Source organism: Tursiops truncatus, chromosome 3 (genome assembly GCF_011762595.2).
Source record: "Tursiops truncatus isolate mTurTru1 chromosome 3, mTurTru1.mat.Y, whole genome shotgun sequence".
In the NCBI taxonomy this organism is placed as follows: domain Eukaryota; kingdom Metazoa; phylum Chordata; class Mammalia; order Artiodactyla; family Delphinidae; genus Tursiops; species Tursiops truncatus.
Window position 1 is genome coordinate 5358275 of NC_047036.1, and position 6530 is coordinate 5364804.

Sequence of the window (6530 nt, forward strand, 5' to 3'; positions counted from 1 at the left end):
GGCGCAGTGGTTGAGAGTCCGCCTGCCAATGCAGGGGACACGAGTTCGTGCCCTGGTCCGGGAGGATCCCACATGCCGCAGAGCGGCTGGGCCCGTGAGCCATGGCCGCTGAGCCTGCGCGTCCGGAGCCTGTGCTCCGCAATGGGAGAGGCCACAACAGTGAGAGGCCCGCGTAACGAAAAAAAAAAAAAAAAAAAAAAAAAGATTAAATGAGACAGTATCTGAGCAGCCAAAACAGGGACACCCCACAAGCAAGGTGGCTCTTAGCCCAGTTCAGGGTCTGCTTCTGATATTTATTAAGCCTTCTTCAGTGAACTTGACCTCTCCTCACTCGCCTTCTTCAAAGTAACACTTGTCATTTGTACAGAGGGATTCAGTGGGTTCTTCCATGGTTGTTTCTCATGTTCTCCCCCTAAGAGAAAAGTGACTGTAAGAGCCGTGCCACGCACTTCTGTGTTTTCACCAGTAACACACACAGAACAGCTGTTAGTTTCATATTCAATATTGGTAATAAATATTGATATTTATTTTTATTTCAGGGAGGTGAGCAATTATTTGCCTTCCTTCCATCCTTCCTCCCTTCCATCCTTCCTCCCTTCCATCCTTCCTTCCTTCCATCCTTCCTTCTTTCCAGCCTTCCTTCCTTCCTATCTTCCTTCCTTCCTTCCTTTCTTCCCTCCTTCCCTCCTTCCCTCTTTCCTTCCTTCCACCTTTTTGGGCACAGGGCAGTGGCACCATGGGTTCTGGCTTCAGCTGTGACAGCTCAGGCTGCCCACCTCAGGTCTGGTGCTACCTTCCATCCACACAAACAGCTCTCTGCATCTCTGCAGGGACCACATCTGGCCCAAGGATGGAACGGCTCTTCGAAATCTCTGGAGCTGGGGACTGGACTGTCCTCCCTTCCTGCAGGGAACCTAGCATGCAGGCCGATGCTGGTCTTTGTGGTTGCTTCCCTTTGTACTACGTTGACCCAAGGGGCTCAGGGCATCAGTGGCAGCGCCTTGGGCTCAAGAACTGCTCTCCCAAAGTGTCTGTTCTTCGCCGACCACCGGGCACTGTGGAGAGGAGGCCACAGGCTGTTGGGCAGGCAGAGAGTGGGGTGCAATATTTCACAACCACAGGTCTGCTTAGGAGAAGTGCAGGACCAGCCACGGGGACAATGTACCAGTCAGAGCGCCACCGAGAGACATCCAACTTGGGATCTTTCTGTCCATCAGCCGAAATAACAAGACCTCCTGTCCCAGCACCCCTTCTGGTACCCAAAAGCCTCTGCTATTGGTCAGAACTTCCTTGGTTGAATGTGAAATAAGCGCAAAGGGGAGAAGGTGTTCTCCAAGGAGACATCGCTTGGCCTTCGAGAGGCTGGTTGCCAGGGAGCTTCCTTTTCCCTTGGTCAGTGCCAACTTCTTCATCTCTTGGAGCCATCCTTTCTTCCTGTTGGCTCCTGGCCTGGTTGACCAGTGCATCCTTGATTGTCCATCACACGTGGTTGTAGGAACAGTCCCTGTTTGCCCCAGGCCCATGCCAAGTACAAAGTACTTTTACTCACCCTTCATTTATTCACTCAACCAACAGTTAATGAAGACCTACTGTGTGTGTGTTCCAGGCACTGTGCAAACATCAGTGAACAAAGCTCACGTTTGTGGAAGAAGACAGAACAGAAACAATAAACACAGTGAAGAAGTGAATTCCACAGCACGCTGGGAGTTGCAAAGTGCTGTAGGGAGAAGAATGACAGACTCAGGCAGGACTGCGGGCATCAGGATCGTGGAGGAGAGAAAGGCGTACTGATCAGGGCTACCGAGGCGGGCGTGGCTGAGACGGAGGGGAGGGAAGGAGCCAGGGGAATATGTGGAGGAGGGTGGTGGGCGGAGGGAGGGGCCATGGCAAAGATCTAAGGTGGGAGCCTGGGGGGCTTGAGAAGAGCAAGGAAGCCAATGTGGCCAGAGCTAGGCAGAGGAGGCAGACAGGGCAGGGGGAGCTGGGCCAGCCGCTGTACCAATATACCACCCCTGGGGGCGCTCATAAACAGCAGAAATTGACTGCTCACAATTCTGGAGGCTGGAAGTCCGAGATCAGGGTACCGACGTGGTTGGCTGATAGTCCTCTTCTGTGTCATAGACTTCCCACATCCTCCAATGGCAGAAAGGGCCAGGGAGCTCTCCGGCACCTCTTTTAAGGGCCCTGGCTCCATTCATGAAGGCTCCACCCTTATGACTTAATCATCTCCCAAGGTCCTGCCTCCTCATAGGATCACTTTGGGCATCAGGTGTTCAACATATGAATTTGGGGGGATGCACAGATTCAGTCTGTATGTAACAAGGCTGTTATGGCTGAACTCAAGGCAGAGGTGATGGTGGCTGGGACTGAGGTGCTCGCAGCGGGGATGCTGAAAGGGGGTGGGTCCTGGGTGCACAGGGAAGGAAGAGCCAGAGTGAAACAGTAGGAGAGGAAGAAAGGATGACTCCAAGGTTTTTGATCTGAGCAACTGGAAAGATGGAGGTGCCATTGTTAGCAAAGATGGGGGCTAAAGGAACGGGGGCTTTCTTGGGAGGAGCAGTAGCTTCAGATCTTTTTATTGAAGTATCGTTAATTTACAATGTTACGTTTCAAGGGCACAGCAAAGTGATTGTTATACATATAGATTCCTTTCCAGATTCTTTTCCATTATAAGTTATCATAGGATATTGAGTATAGTTCCCTGTGCTACACAGTAGGTCCTGGTGTATAGCACAGTGATTCATATATATGTATGTGTATGTATATGTATATCTTTTCAGATTCATTTCCATTATAGTTCATTACAAGATATTGAATATAGTTCCCTGTGCTATACAGTAGGACCTTGTTGTTATCTATATTATATGTAGTAGTTTGTATCTGCTAATCCCAAACTCCTGATTTATCCCTCCCCCCTCCTCCTTTCGTCACCATAAATGTGTTTTCTATGTCTGTGAGTCTGTTTCTGTTTTGTAAATAAGTTCATTTGTATCACTTTTTTTTTTTAGATTCCACATATAAAGGATATCATATGATATTTGTCTTTCTCTGTCTGACTTACTTCACTTAATGTGGTAATCTCTAGGTCCACCCATGTTGCTGCAAATGGTATTCCATTCTTTTTTATGGCTGAGTAATATTCCACTGTATATATGTGCCACATCTTCTTGATCCACTCCTCTGTCGATGGACACTTAGGTTGTGTCCATGTCCTGGCTGTTGTGAACAGTGATGCAGCTTCAGATTTAAGCATTTTGGATCTGAAGTATCTACTCATAGCTGGTCCCCTCTGCTTTTCATGACTCTGCCTAGATGCCCTCTCAGAGAGTGACTTTATCCCCGGGTCTGCAGACCCCTCTCCAATAACAATGGAAGGATATTACTTTTCCCCATAGAACTACAGGACTCAGTAATGAAAGTTGTAGCCATGATGTCATATGCATAACCAATAAAAAGTTAAAAGTCATAGTTTAATATTGTCTGTCAAAACTTTTTATAACATGTAGCCAAGAAGCGTCAGTTACATATTAGCAACTTGATTTAATCTCAGCCAGGTTTCTGAGGTATAAGAAAAGCAGAAAGTAAAGCAATTTCCCCGTACATTTTATTCAATTGAGAGAGAAAGTCAACCAGACAGTTCCACCGGAATGACTATGCCTTGTACAGGTGCACTTGTTTGGAAAGCTGCATTATATATATTTTTTTTCTTTTTTTTTTTTTTGCGGTACACGGGCCTCTCACTGTTGTGACCTCTCCCGTTGCGGAGCACAGGCTCCGGACGCGCAGCCTCAGCGGCCATGGCTCAGGGGCCCAGCCGCTCCGCGGCATGTGGGGTCTTCCCAGACCGGGGCACGAACCCGTGTCCCCTGCATCGGCAAGTGGACTCTCAACCACTGCGTCACCGGGGAAGCCCCTGCATTATATTTTAAATATGTACCTATATCAGTCAGGGTTTTGCAGAGAAACAGAACCACTAGGATGGTTGGATGGATAGATAGACAGAGGGACAGGCACACACACAGAGAGAAATAGATACAAAAAGATTTATTTGAACAAATAGGCTTATGCAATCGTGGGGCTGAGAAGTCTGAGCTCCATCGGGCAGGCCAGCAGGAAGGGCATGCTAGAAACGCAGACAGGAGCTGCTGCTGCTGCCTTGAGGCAGGATTCCTTATTCTCTGGAGAACCAGTTTTTGCTCTTAAGACCTTCAACTGATTGGATGAGGCCCACCCACATTATCAAGAGGAATGTTTATTTCAAGTCAACTGATTGTAAATGTTAATGACACCTACAACATACCTTCCCAGGAGCACCTAGATTCATGTTTGACCAAACAACTGGGCACCATGGCCTTGCCAAGTTGACACATAAAATTAAGCCTCCCAGCAAACGTCACAAGCAAGGGTCCTGCTCTTCTTAGAAAATTCAGATCTTTTTTTTTTTTTTTTTTTTTTTACTCAGGGCTCTTATCAGTGAGAGAACTGCTAAGACGTTACCATCAGCTCAAAGGAGAATCTGCAGAATAGATGTATATAGATGAATTTGCCAATTGAGGCCCTAGGATGTTTGGAATCATCCTTTCTACAGGGTAGAAAGCACTTGTATCTTGACAGGACAAAATTCACTTGCATGTTTAATAAGGGGACTCCTCAGTTCTGTGCATGTTAACTCCTATCTCTATAGAGTTTCAAAATGGCCCAGCCAGAGACAAGGGTGCTGCCCCTATGGATCAGATAAGCCATACCTGTCCCCTAGACACACCAGAGTTCCACTGGAGAATTCAGATCTTGAAAAGATGACATATATGCAAAAAAATTAAAAATACTAAGCTTACATTTTTTTTTTGGCCACGCTGCACAGCATGCGGGATCTTAGCTCCCCAACCAGGGATCGAACCCACGCCCCCTACAGTGGAAGCACGGAGTCTTAACCACTGGACCGCCAGGGAAGTCCTTAAAATAACACCAAACTTTAATGGAGAGAAATTCATAATAAGAGTTTATAACAGTCCTGAGCAGATCTGAGGCTTCGGGAACTGTGCAGAGGCTGAGCTAAGGGTGGTGTAGGCAGCCTGGAGAATCAGGGATGCTTCGGAGGGAAGAGTCAGGGGCACAGGGCACAGGGCCTGCACCTGCTCTGTTTCCTTCACCCACCCATCCCCGCTGGGGGGCTGTCATCAATCACAGAGGCTTACTGGGTTTCCGCCTGCTGCTACGTACTTGGGGTTGGACCAGAGGGGCGCCAACAGTTAGGATGGCAGATTCCTGCTCTCTAAACCCCACCTGTGTCACTCTTCCTTTCACGGTGGATTATTCCATCCTTCATATTCATTGAGCACCTGCTGGGGCCGGGCCTGCAGTGGGCCCTGGGGATGTGAAGACCAGGAAGCTGAACCCACAGTCAGAAGGGGGAGGCTGCCAGGTGGTGATGGCAGAGTTAGGGTAACCTCAGGGTGCTGTGGAAGCTCCAGAGTTAGCGGGGGAGGGATGTTCCTACACCCCAGGAAGTTCAGGGAAGTCTTCTCGGAGGAGGTGACCCCTGGACAGTCTTGAGAATCCTCCAGCAATTTTGTAAAGATCAAACCACAAATGACCTGCACCTGTTTGCTGAGGTTCAAAATGATTGCAGGAAAGACCTAAGAATTTTTCTATAACATGGTTACATAAATAGTCCCAGCTGAGTGTCACAATTTCCAATCCCAGTTGCTTACCCTTTTCCCATTCCTGTGCTTTTTTTGGCCATACAGCTTGTGGGATCTTAGTTCTCCAATCAGTGATCGAACCCGGGCCACAGCAGTGAAAGTGCCAAGTCCTAACTACTGAACTGCCAGGGAATTTCCCCATTCTTGTGTTTTTGACTTGTAGTTATCTGAAATTATCTTTAGGAAGGTCATAGAAATCTCTTCAGAAGAATTTAAACTCATTTCATGAGAGTACTATGAGGCCACTTAAAATTGAGCAAGTTGGGGGAAATGATTAAAAATCAAGCAACATGGCATTTAACATTTCCAAAAAGGATGAAAATCACCATTACAGATGCAAAGCGAGTCCAATGCCGCCTGAATTCGCTGAGTGTCTTTTAAAAAATCAATCGAGACATGTTTAGGAATCAGAGAACTGAAGAACCCACCGGGATTTCTTTGTATATTTCAGGTTTGAGCCTTTATACTCGAGGGAGAATTAATGAGTCGTCACTATGTAACTGTCATCTGTTGAGAGCCTTCTTTGCTGAGTCAGCGGAGGCCCCGTTCGCAGGGAGTTGTTAATGAGTCAGTACACACGTAAGTAGATGTGTGGTTTGCACAAATGTCTGATTCAGGCAGGACTGAAGCCCCCGGGACCAGCGGTGGGATAATAGGTAGGACTCACTGTCTTAGTCAGCTGGGGCTGCCCTTGAAAAATACTACATACGGGGTGGCTTAAACAGCAGAAATTCATGCTCTCACAATTCTGGAGCCTGGAAGTCTGAGATCAAAGTATTTGAGGTTTGAGAACCTGCTGCCTCAGGGCTTCGTGGGTATCTTTTTTTT